Source organism: Sarcophilus harrisii, chromosome 1 (assembly GCF_902635505.1).
Source record: "Sarcophilus harrisii chromosome 1, mSarHar1.11, whole genome shotgun sequence".
In the NCBI taxonomy this organism is placed as follows: Eukaryota; Metazoa; Chordata; class Mammalia; order Dasyuromorphia; family Dasyuridae; genus Sarcophilus; species Sarcophilus harrisii.
The window spans coordinates 469987763-470000508 of NC_045426.1; positions in this window are offsets into that span (position 1 = coordinate 469987763).

The window sequence follows — 12746 nt, forward strand, 5'->3', positions numbered from 1 at the left end:
TTGCTATTTAGGCTAAGCCAATCAGGGACCAAACAATGACCAAGTGGGACTTGGCCTGGAGCCTTTTTTTGGTCAATTAATGAGAGCCAGAGTGATTTGAATTTAAAGTCAATCACCAGATACCTTTAGAAGTTTTAACAATGAAAATTTATATTTCTTTATGCAAAATACCCATAGGTAAGAGTAGGGATACCCTTTGTAGATAGAGGGAAGGGAAAGGGGGAAAAAGAAAAGGAAAAGAAAGAAAGAAAAAGAAAAGGAAAGAAAAAGAAAGAAAAGAAAAGAAATGAAAAAAGCAAAAGGAAAAGAAGTTACATTGCCCAGCTTTCAAGGGTTCTCCTTTATCTATTGAATAGAGTCTAAATTCATTGGCCTGATATTTATATTCCCAGCCTATCTTTCCAACCTTATCAGATTATTTCCTTTCACCTCCTTCTATGGTCCAATCAAACTAAATTATTCATTGTTTTCAACATTCTCAAAACTGTCTCACTTCTATGACTTTGCTTATATTATTCCTTCTCATCAAAATTCCCTCCTCCATTCCATCTCAGCAACTTTACCAGTTGAAAACTTATATATCCATTGAGGCTTAGTTCAAATTGTACTCTGTACCTCAACCAGAAGACTTCACTGGTCAGACAACAAGCATTTATTAAGTGCTTGCTATGTTCCAAGCTTTATGATAAATCCAGGGAATACAAATTCAGCAGAAAGAAAATTAATCCCTGCTCTCAAGGAGTTTGCATTCTAATAAGGAAAGGATTAAACACAAAAAAAAGAAATAGAAAAATGTGAGAAGGAAAGTTATGATAGAGAAAGTTCAAAGTGAAGCTTGGAAAGGAATGAAAGCATGGTTGGTCTGATCATATTACCTAAAGTTTTTAGGAGCAGCCATCTAATTAAAGGCCCTGGTGTCTGTTGGAGGTACTTCCAAAGTATAAATTCCAGTGCTGGAATGAACTTCTTGATGAGCTACAACAAATCACAAAAGCAGAGAGTCATCCAAAATGAAATGAATTCATGGAAACCATTTCCAGATAAGCAGCAAAGCTTTATTGTGACACTTCAATAATCAGGTGAAGTTGGCTAATGAACTTGAAAAGTACAAAGGAGAAGGTGAGACCTTTTATGAGAAAGGTCCCAAATTAAGATGCGTTAAGTATGCTAATTGTGTACATCAGTAAATCAACTGTTGGTCCTGGTCCTCCTGTTTATACAAGATAGCCTTGTGAGTTGATATCTATAGTTTAATCTCCAAATTCTATAAGGTAATAGTGGGCATCAGTACAGGATAGCTCTGTCTGTACAAGATAATCCTACAGGGTCAACTTATTCCTCACTAGGGTTCACTTAGGTACTGGGTTGCTACCAGGGACATAGTCTTTTGCTGGAGTCCATTCACCCTATCATTTTTATTTCTAGGGAGTGGTAGAAAAGACGCAGAGTGCAACCTGGAGAGAAATGATTAACTCACTAGAAGTACTTTCTGCTTTTTTCTGATCTCTTACAACCAACCCTTTGTATGTCTCTGATACATTCTATGTAGTATCTTAGTTATTTGTAATATATTTTATCTCTCTTTGTAAACTCCAAGATGTAGGACAGGAGAGATCTCATATTATTATTCATTTCTATATTCTCATTTGTGCATATCACATCTCACAGGAAGCATTAAGTAAATATTTATTGAATACATAATATTAAAGTCTTTTAGCCTTGACTTATTTGCCAAACTTTAGTATTATGTTTCCATTTATTTTTATCCTCCTTCTATAATTATTACAATTTTTTTTCACCAAAAGCAGTTCATAAGAACTGCTTATGACTTAGTTCCATTTCTTTTATTATCTCCAAATGAGATATTTGTGAAGCACTTGCCACATAGTGTTGAGGAACATGGTAGTCTATCTATCTATCTATCTATCTATCTATCTATACTTATCCCCTGTTTACTTCCTTGACATCTTGGTTCAAAAATATGAAGTCATCTTTCTTTTCTCTTACTCCTTCCCTCTTTCCTGCCTCCCCTATTTTGCCAATCAAGAACTTTTGTCTTTTTTTCTGACATTTGCCATTTCCTTAACATCCCATTTCAACCACTGAAGTTATAGCCCTTATTGTATCAGCCCATTCTTAGCAATATATTTGAATTAGCCAATGTACTCTAATTATTGACATTGTCAATTAATGATAATCATTTATAGTTATAGGCAAAACCAACATCTCTATTTTACTTAAGTAAATAGAAAGTAATTCATTTATGATTAGTTAAGTATTGAAGTCAAAAGTAGAATTAAGATTAAGCTACATTAATTTTATAATTCATTTAAATTATCTTACTTTTGGTGAAATGATTTTAATCTTTTAATAATATTCCTGGATGAGTTAAGATAAAGCAATAAACTACCTAATTATTTTTACATAGTATGTAGAAAGAGGACGGAACAATGTTGACAGAAATTAGGAAACCTACACTGACTCTGCCTAGAAACTTTCAAGCAAGTAATTTTTAGGTATCTTAGTGTACATATGTGAAAAGTTGAGAATGAATATTTATTTTTATTCCCTTTTCAATGCTAATGTCACAAGGAAAAATGGACAAAATATCATGCATTTGTTTTGTTGAAGTTCCCTTTAGGGAAAGTGAAATTTAAATGATTTTTAAAATCTATTGTGACTGCCTATTTCCAAAATTCATAATAGACATTAGAAACCATATACTATATATTAGAAATTTTGATTTTTATTAAGAAACACTAGATAGCAGCAGAACTTACATGCTCCTGGTCATAAATTCTTAGGGCTGAAAGGGTCCTAGTTATATCTATACCTGAAGCAGGAAACCCCCTTCCTTATAACTTGGTACATCAATTAAGCCAATTGATTAATTCAGTGTTATGTGCTATTTACCTTTTGCTCTATGACTTTCTCACTATTAAGACTGATTTCAGATGACAGCTTTTATCAAATTAACTTTATAGCCCTTTAAGTATAATAACTACATGCCTAATAAAAATATGGCCTATTTCATATTACATAAATAACATCCAAGCTTAAACTGAAATTCACACATTATCCTTTGGCAGAACTAGTAATAGAAGTAAAAACTCTTTTCTTTGGAATATTTAAAGAAGATAAACATTTGCAATTTATCTTGGAATCAGGGGATGCATTGATTTATTCATTTGAGGTGCCTCCCCTCATAATCAGAGATACTTTCTAATTTTTAAATATACATATGTTAAATTTATTTCATTTTTATTTTGTAAAAAATGCTGAATTTGTAGATAAAACTCAAATTCTGGGATTAATATTAATTATTTTCATTAGAAATATTAACCTATGTAAATAACAGATATAAAATAATTTATTCACATCAATAATGGGCTAGGAATTATATGTATTTTTTTAAAAAGCAACCCAGTAATTCTTAAAGTTTTCAAGGGTTTTGTCAATGATAGGTTTAAAATAATTTTTAAAATGTTTGCATTTTGTTTATTGTTTATTTTTATTTTATTAACACTGTATAATAAAAAAGAAGGTTGAACATGAAATTGCAAATTTCTTTTAAATATATAATAAAATTATCATGTAAATTTTTTTCTTTTCTTCCCTCTCACCCTAAAAGTAGCTACCATTAGACACAGATGTGTGTGTATGTATATATATATATATATATATATATATACACATTCCATACATATTTCTATTTATCAGTTCTTTTTCTATGTGCAGATTGCATCTTTTTTTATACATCCTTTGTAGTTTTGTGAAATCAACAAACCACTATTTCCCCATTCATTCTATGATTTATTTATCATGTATGAAAAAATAGTTTTATACTTGTAAGACCTCTCAATTTGAACATATTAAACAATAAAAATCAATCCTTTCTTTGAACTCTTTTAATTTTAATTCTCTGTGCTACACATTTTGATAATTAAGTATATGCTATCAGATTGTTCTGTATCACATGTATGTTTTATCTCCCTAATGTGAGAGTACAAATTCCTTTAAGAAGGAACTTAGCCATAGTTTTCCTTCCCTTTCTTTTTTCCCTTCTTTTCCTTCTCCTTTTTCTTCTTCTCCTTCCTTTCTCTTTCATTTTCTTTCCTTTCTCTTTCCCTTCTTCCTTTCCTCTCCATGACCTTTTAAGATGAGAAACAAAAGTCAGAAAATATATCATTATTTAGCAGCCTTAAAATGTGACCTTTTTTGCTTCATCTAACTGCATCACTTAAACGGTATTACGTCATCCATTTACTAATAAACTTAGTAAAGAAGACATATTAGATTACCTAGAGGAATACCATATTAAAAACTAGAGGAAATTTTTGAATAGCAATACTTAAGGACAGAAAAAAATTCAAAATGAATTTTTATTTAACCTCAATCTAGAACTGAAACTGGAGAAAGAAGGGAGCTCAAAACTAGCTACTTAATCTAATCCTATAATTTTACAACTGAGGAAACTAAGTCAAAAGGAAATTAAGGTTTCAGGTCACATAGGTAAGTAGTATCATATTTGAACCCAGATCCTTTGCCTTCATAGCCTATGTTCTCTGTAGTATTTCATGCTACTACAATTCGCAAGATGGTCTGAGAGTAGTCACAGAATCAGAGGTCCTCAGTTTAGGACTAGCTAATGATTTCTTTAATTAAAAGGAATCTAGGTTATCTCAAGTAATTACACACTAATAAGGGAAATATTGGTTTTGGATGTAGCCTATTCTACTTTGGGATAGATTTAAGGTTCTTGGAAAGTTTCTCAATCAAACTGGGTAATTGAAAGAGGCCATGCTGATTGATGATAGAGCAATTAAACTTTGGTTTAAACTTGAAAGGAATCTCAGATATTATTTCTAGGTTACTAGTATTTGATCAGAAGCTCCTCTAAAATTCCCCCAACAAGTAACCATCAATCTTTGTTTGAGGACATGCAGTGTATGAACTGAGGCATTCTGTTTAGTTTTGAACTATTCTTAAATATTATAAAAGTTGTTTTATATTATCATAGATATAGATTTTAATGCAGTCAAGAGGGGGAAGGGGGAGCAAGAAGAATGGGAGGGAAAATCAAGCTTTTTTATACAACCTTGTCAAATTTAAAATAAATATATGTATTTCTTTAAAAAGCCAAACTGTACATTGTATTTTACAATTTCTTAAACTATGCTTTTTTATTCTTTCTTTATTAAAATGATGTCTTAGTTGATATTTGTTAGGTTTAATTCCTCTGTAACTATGCTGTATGCTACCTTTAGAGTGTGATTCTAGATTGGTATAGAGAATGTTGGTACTATCTTAAATGACTCCAGGAGGAGCAGATCTGATTAAAAAGCTTTTGATAGGAGAGATATTCAACATTCCTACTTTAAGAGAGGACATATATATGGTTCAAGACTTTCTTGGGAATCAACTCTATATACATGAAGGGAGAAGTAGACTGTGGAAATAGGAAGGAAATAAAGGAAGTAGGATCATCATCACATCTCTGAATTCTAGCTCAACTCCCTAGAAAGTTGAGAAAATTTTCCTTTGAATGAGAGCAATCTCTCTCAGTTGATCAAGATTTCATTTCATTGTCTTCTAAAGAGTTTGTTCTTGGGGCAGTTGGTGGTGCAGTGGATAGAGCAGCACCCTGAAGTCAGGAGGACCTGAGTTCAAATATGATCTCAGACACTTAGCACTTTCTAGCTGTGTGACGCTGGGCAAGTATACACATATTATAACAACAAAATTAAAAAGGAATATTGTTGTTTTTGAAACCAGAAAAACCTGGATTTTGTCACTTACCACCTTGTATTTTTATGACTTTGAACATCTGACCCTGCTAAGTCTGTTTCCTCATGTATAAAATGAAGAGGTCAGACAAGATGACCTATGACAACCTTTCTAATACTAAGTCTATGATCCAGTGAGCTTTCTAATAGACACATTATAGGCTATTCATTAATTTCTATCCTATATTACTCTTGTCTGTATCATTCCATAAGTTTGTCACAGGGTCCATCCAACGCTCTGGGAGTCTCGCTCTTCCTTGATATTGTGAGTATACAAATAAAATAAATGGGTTATTTATTCATCAATATAATTCATCACACTTGTCACATGGCAAGATCATCTTCTGGTTTTATTTATAATAGGAATGTTAAGTTTAATATTATATGGTTTACTCAGTGGTATTTCAATAGTATCTCATTTGTCATGAGATGAGAATTTCATATTTATAATACTAATAGCTGTTAAGTCTTAGTATTCTTTTCCTGTCTTACTGATACACTATTCACTATTGCTACAGAAGTGGGCCAGGTGCAAGGTCCTAGGTCTGTTAGGTAGCTCAGTGGGATAAAGTATGGGATTTGGAATAAGGAAGACATGAGTTCAGCCCTTACTAGTTGTTCAACTCTAGGTCTCAGACTCTTACTAGTTGTGTGACCGTAGGCAAGTAATAACCTCTTGGTCTCAATTTGTCATTATTGTAATTAATCTCATATTTGTCTTATCTTGCATGACAAATTATCTATTATTTAGGTCTTTTTGCAACAAAATCCCCCAAATCTAGCAATTCAATCAACGTCTCTTTTTTCCCAATTTTGTATTATGTATAACTTTATTGGGTATGATGCAATCCCAATTCTTTTAGTCTTTAATAATATATATAATAAGATCTGCTTTTTTTTTTTAATGTAGCTGCTGTTAGGTCAATTATGATTCTAATTGTGGCTCCACCATATTTGAATTGATTTTTTTGTTGTTGCTCATAATATTTTCTCCTTGATTTGGGGGTTTCAGTTTCCAATAAGTTTTCCTTGTAGGATTTCTTTCAGATAGTGAGTGATCAACGGATTTTTTTTTCTACTTCTACTTTCTCCTCTTGTTTTAACACTTCAGGATATTTTTCTTTAAACATCCCATGTATTATTGTATTGAGATTTCTTTTTTGATTGTAGCTTTCAGGTACCCTGACTATTCTTATGTTTTCTTTTATTGATCTATTCTCCATTATTTTGTCTTGGTTGTTGGGGAGATCTGGAGATATTGTAGTTTCCTGACTTACTTCACCACCTTCCCAGCATCCTTTCCTACTTCATCTACTTATATGCTCTTAGAGTAGAATTCATCATCAGTGAAATGAACATCTCTGTATTTAGCTAGTTTAGTTAACCAATCAATGAACATTTATTAAGCAGCTCCTATGTGCCAAACAGAGCAGCTACGTGGCACAGTAGATGGAATACAAGACCTGGAATTAGGAAGAGTCATGTTCTTGAGTTCAAATCTAGTCTCAGATACTTGCTATGTGATCTTGAGCAAATCATTCAATCCTGTTAACTCACTTTCTTCCTTTGTAAAATGAATTAAAGAAGGAAATAGCAAACCATTCCAATATCTTTGCCAAGAAAACCCCAAATGGAGTCACAAAGACTCAGCCATGACTGAACAATAAATGTACCAGGCGTGGTGTGAAGCACTGGGGAAATGAAAAGAGGCAAAAGACAGTCCTTGCCATCTAGGGACTTAAAATCTAATGGGGGAGACAAGAAGTAAGCAAAGAACAATCTGTTACTGGGCCATATCCTAATCTTTTTCAGCAAAGCAGTATATAACAGATTTTATAATCACTTGACTTAGCTTTCAATAACTTGGAGTGATTGTCATGCTACATGGAAGCAACAGAAAAGATGTTGAAGAGGACTTTAATTTTTAGAGCTGAATTCAATCTCTCAGCAACTTTTATCATTTTTTCTTCCCAAATGTATTGACATTGTTAATATTATTAATTATTAATATTGTTAATAGGTGGCATTAGGGAAATATTAAAAATACCATTTTCTAAAGCTTTCTGGTTAGTAACATGTCAAATAATATATTAGGAACCATTTGCCTAACTTGCTAAAGAAGGTACTAGAGTAAGGTTTTAATAGTATAATTACTAGGAGAATATCTTTCTGGGGTTGGGAAAATCCAGATTAAGGCATATCATTGGACTAATTTGTTTTCATGACTCCATAATCATGCCATAATATTTGCCAGAATTAAAGAATGGCAATATATTGTAATAATAAAAATAACAAAAGCAATAGCTAACATATATATAGTGCCTATTGTGTGTCAGGCTCTGTGCTTAAGTTTTTATAATTGCTCTCTCATTTGATCTTCAGAACAACCCTGGGAGGTATTTTATAGGTGAGGAAACTGAGACAAACAAACTAAGTGACTTGCCTAGAATTGAACTTTGGCCTTTCTGATTCCAGACCCAACACTTTACTCACTGCACACCACTGAAACAAGATTTCCTCATTTATCTTATGTACCCAAATAATTTATTCTTTGTACATGCTATTTGTTCTTTAATTTTTTTTTTGCCAGTTGAATTTCTGGTGTCATTTACTATATAAAATTTCCATTTGGAAGACAACTTTTTAGGATGACTTTGAATACAGAAAAAAAAATGATAAATTGTTTTCTTCAAAGTCACAATTCTAGGCTCCCTTTTTAGCTGAGTACTCTGAAAATGTTTCCAAGGGACAAGAAAATTACTTGAAATGAAAGCATTGAGCTTATTTTGTTGATGATACAAGATCAATATTTTTTAGTCATTCAACTTTGATATAACTCTAATAAAAAAGTTTTCTTCAGTCCTTTGCTTACCCCTCTCTTCCTCCATCCAAGAAATCTTTGATCTAGAATGGTTCTGACCTTGCAGTTAAATGAGTACAAAGGGTCTTTATATATGGTACACTTAGCATGGGGTCCCACAAAGTGTCTAATAAATATATGTTGATTGATGGATCATGCAAAGTTTGGTTTAATAGTATTTGTGTTAGGCTTGAAAAAAAATGAGGAAACATTCAACAACCAGAGAAAAGCACTGATTTCAGGCATGAACAAAAGCAAGGAAAGTAGGAAAATGAATGTATTTTCATGAGGCAGAGAACAATCCAGTTTGGTCTGGGAGGGATATGAGCTTAAAAGATTGTGGAGAAACTTGAGTCCCCAGAAGGAAAGTATGAACTGTATTTAGAAGCCAATAGTATGTACCTGGAAATTTTTGAGCAGAGGAATTTAAAAGGTGGCTGGATAGAAGACTATATCTGTCTATAAGGAAGATATTTTGGTAGTTAGCATGAGGGATACATTGGAGGTGACAGAGGTGAGTCAGAAAAACCTGTTAGAAAGTGATTTTTTAAATTATTTTTTTCCACTTCTGATTTCTCTACCTTTCTTAGTACATCTCTTCCATGCATTGAGAAGGGGAAAAAAGAAAAGAATTTTTTTTGCACTCTGAATCCATTCCTTTTTTTATTTAAAGATATTTCATTATAGATCTTTTGGAATTGTGATTGGTCATTGTTGATCATCATTCCTATGACTTTCAAAGTTGTTTATCTTTATAATATTGTTACAATTGTATAATTTGTTCTCCCAGTTCTGCTGACTTGACTTTGCATTAGGTCAGATTTTTTTTCTTTTTCTTTTTCTTTCCTGAAACCACCTACTTCATTTTTTCTTATAGAATGACTGTAATAGCACTTTCATATACTTAATTTATTTATCCATTCCCGAACTGATGTATACTTCCTCAGTTTCTAATTGTTTGACAGGAAAAAAAAATAATATATATGTGTGTATATATATTTATATATATTGTTTCACATATGGATCATTTTCCTCTTTCTTTGATCTCATTGGGATATAGAACAAGTAATAGTCTAACTGGGACTGAGGATATATACTGTTTAATAGCATTTTTGGAAACAACTTCAAATTGTTTTCCTGGTGGCTGGATCAATTCAGAACTCCACCAATGGGGTATTTATGTTCCTGTTTTCCCAAAACCTGTACAGTATTTGTTATTTCTTTTTTCTTTTTCTCTTTTGTCAGTCTGATGGATGTAAACTGATACCTCAGTTATTTTAATTTATTACTTGTAACAGTCATAATTTAGAGCATTTTTTCATATGACCAGAATCCTTCCTCTTAAAATTATTCTTTCACATACTTTGACCTTTGACCATTTATCGGTTGTGGAATGAATCCCATTCTTATAAAATTTAAATCCATTTCATAGATCTAAACTTAAATATCTCTCTCTCTCTCTCTCTTTCTCTCTCTTTCTCTCTCTCTCTCTCTCCATAATATATATATATATATATACATACACACACACACATACACACATACATACATATACACATACAAAAGTACACATAAATAGGTAGATAGCTAATTCTAATGCAGCATTAGAAATTAGAAAAGAACTTTTTTGTACAAAAATATTTATAGCAACTCTTTTTGTAATGGCTAAGAATTAAAAATTGAGATGTCCATCAGAATGGATGAATAAATTGTGGTATATGATTGTAATGAGAAGTTGTTGTGCTATATAATAACAAAGGAGATTAGAAAAAAAACTGAAAAGACTTACACAAACTGATACAGAGTGAGATGAGCCGAACCAGGAGAAAAGCAATATTGTATGATGAACAAGTGTGAATGACTTTGTTATTTTAGTTAAGACTTTATTATATAAAGGATTCATAATGAAAAAATGTTATCTGCTTCTGATGAAAGGATAGATGGCATCTGAATATAGATTGAAGCATACTATTTTTTGCTTTCTTTTCTTGCTTTGTTTGAGGTTTTTTTTTTCCTACAAAACAACTAATATGGAAATATTTTACATGATTCTATGTGTATAATCTATATCAAATTGCTTAACACCTCAGGGAGGAGGAAGGAGAAAAAGGGAAGAATAGAATTTGGAACTCAAAACTTAAAAAGTTTTAACTTTTGTTAAAATGTTAAAATTATTTTTACATAAAATTGGGGAAAATAAACTTAAAAATTAAAAAAAACTTTTAAAAAAGTGCTGAGATCTTTTTCAAAGAAACTTTTTACAAAAATCCCCCCATTTCTTGCCTTTCTTCTCATTTTATGTATTTTGTCTTATTTATTAAAAAAATCTTTTGAATTTTATGTAAATAAAATTATCCATTAGAAATTTATCATAATCTATTTGGAGAATAATGTGGGTTTACACTAATATAACTGTTGTGAGACTAGGTTGGAATTGACAGCAAAAAGGAATTTATAGAGATGGAATTGATAGGATATGGCACCTGACTGAAAGTAAGAGGTGAAGAAAAGTGAACATTGAAATACAATTCAAGATTATAAGTATGGGAGACAGTGTGCCGCAGACATAAATAGTGAAGTCAGAAATATGGCCATTCTTGCAGCAAAAGATGTTTGGTGTTGAAAACATTGAATATGAGGTGTCAGTAGTGTGGGAGAATAAATTCCTAAGAGAGATTGGGACTGCAGATTTAGATTTTGGGAATTATTTATATAGAAATGGTATACAAAGCTATGGGATGAACAAAATTTCCAAATGAGAAAAGATAAAGAAGAGGGCCAACGACAAAAATTGGGGAAACGTAAGATAATGTGAAGAAAATAAAGAAGGGCAACAGAAAATTAGAAGACAGATGTAAATCAAGAGAACTCATTGTTTTCAAACCAAGGGAGAAGGTTGTCTAGAAGAGTGATCAACACTATCAAATGATGAAAAAGATTAAAGAAAATTAAAAAAGAAAAAGAAACCATTTACTTTTGTGATTAGGATGGCACTGGTGACTTTTGAGAAAGTTATGTCAAGCCAGTATTGTGGAGAACCAAATTGCAAAGTGGATGGTGAGGAAGTATAGATATCTAGTGTTGGTAACTTTTCCCAGGAAGTTCAGTAGTGGAAAAAGAGAAAATAGAATAGAAAATGGAACAGAAGAGAATAATTTGGGTTTGTTTTGGTTTGGTTTTGTTTTTAGGATCGGAGAGTTGACAAATTATAAAGAACTCATGAAGAAAAAGATATATTGAAGATGACTCAGTGTCATGCAGTACAATAAAATAAAATACAGTTTAACAAATATTTACTAAGTGATTACTATGTCTAAGGCACTGTGCCAGATACAGGTAATATTGATTAAAAAAAAGATACTTTCAAATTTTAATGTCCTTTCATAAGAAAGGGAATGGCTTCTAGAACAAAGTCCTTTAGTATATGGTAAGATATGGGCTGAAAGTCACATCTTAGAAAGATTATTCTTAATAAGGAGTGGGGATTGATTTTAATGTTGAGAAACTTAAGAATGCTGAAGTAGAGTTAAGGGACCTCACATTGGTTGGTTTCAGTCTTCTCAGTGAGATCTGCTGTAAGTGTGGAAGATGGGAGTGAGATGGTAGAAGAAGAGGTTTGGAATATTTGTTATGTGGCATGAGATAGAGTTAAAGTTAAATATGAAGAAAAATAATGCCAAATTGGGGAAAATGAACTGGATGAATTGAATACAAAGACCACAAGAAGGGCAAAAATTGATTTAGCGTCAATGAAGGAAAAGAAAATGTAAAAGGATGGGAGGGTGTGATGTGAAAGTAGTTTGATTAACAAACATAAAGTAGTTTCTGGAGGCATAAGCACATTAACACACTTGCTCAGAGTTTCAAAATTAATGAGTATAAGAGGCTGAATTTGAATCCAAACCCTCGCCCCCCCCCCACCATTGACTCTTCAGTTAAATATAAAACTAAAAAAAAATCCATGTAATCAATAATTAAAAAATTATTGGATACAACAATTACTTTTAATTGTCTTTTCTAGCATTTTATTTAGAACTAAAGAATTTCATCTCATTTTTTTTTTCTGGTAGCACTAGCAAATTTTGAATAGGTATTTTTTT